Source organism: Schistocerca piceifrons, chromosome 3, assembly GCF_021461385.2.
Source record: "Schistocerca piceifrons isolate TAMUIC-IGC-003096 chromosome 3, iqSchPice1.1, whole genome shotgun sequence".
NCBI lineage: Eukaryota > Metazoa > Arthropoda > Insecta > Orthoptera > Acrididae > Schistocerca > Schistocerca piceifrons.
The window spans coordinates 664064111-664065010 of NC_060140.1; the positions used below are offsets into that span (position 1 = coordinate 664064111).

The window sequence follows — 900 nt, forward strand, 5'->3', positions numbered from 1 at the left end:
AGAAAAGCACTCTGTCTTCAGGCCACAAGTGGCCCATCGGGACCATCTGACCGCCGTGTCAGCCTCAGTTGAGGATGCGGATAGGAGGGGCGAGTGGTCAGCACACCGCTCTCCCGGTCGTTATGATGGTTTTCTTTGACCCGAGCCGCTACTACTCGGTCGAGTAGCTTCTCAATTGGCATCACGAGGCTGAGTGCACCCCGAAAAATGGCAACAGCCCATGGCGGCTGGATGGTCACCCATCCACGTGCCGGCCACGCCCAACAGTGCTTAACTTCGGTGATCTCACGGGAACCGGTGTATCCACTGCGGCAAGGCTGTTGCCGTTATTAAAGAAGGTTGTTGTATATGTGGATGAGGTCTGAAGACACTGGAAGATTTCAGATAGATTATATAATGGTATAAGAGATTTAGTAATCAGGTTTTAAACTGTAAGACATTTCCTGGGGCAGATGTGGACTCTGACCACAATTTGTTATGAACTGTAGATTAAAATGGCAAAAAGGTAGGAATTCAAGGAGATGGAACCTGGATAAACTGAAAGAACCAGAGGTTGTAGAGAAGTTCAGAAAGAGCATTAAAGAATGATCAATTACAAGGGAATGGAATACATTAGAAGAAGAATGGGTAGCTTCGAAAGATGAAATAGGGAAGGCAGGATCAAGTAGGTAAAAAGACGAGGGCTAATAGAAATTCTTGGGTAACAGAAGAGGTATTGAACTTAATCGATGAAAGGAGAAAATATAAAATTACTGTAAATGAAGCAGACGAAAAGGAATACAAACATCTCAAAAATGAGATTGACAGGAAGTGCAAAATGACTAAGCAGGGTTGGCTAGAGGACAAATGTACGGATGTAGAGGCACAAATCACTAAGAGTTAGAGAGATACTGCCTACAA

At 44.4% G+C, this 900-nt stretch overlaps 1 pseudogene; it reads right to left on the reverse strand.

Moving 5' to 3' along the window:
• Positions 1-208: 208 nt before the first annotated feature.
• LOC124790375 lies at positions 209-325 on the reverse strand (annotated as a pseudogene).
• Between the last annotated feature and the right edge of the window lie 575 nt (positions 326-900).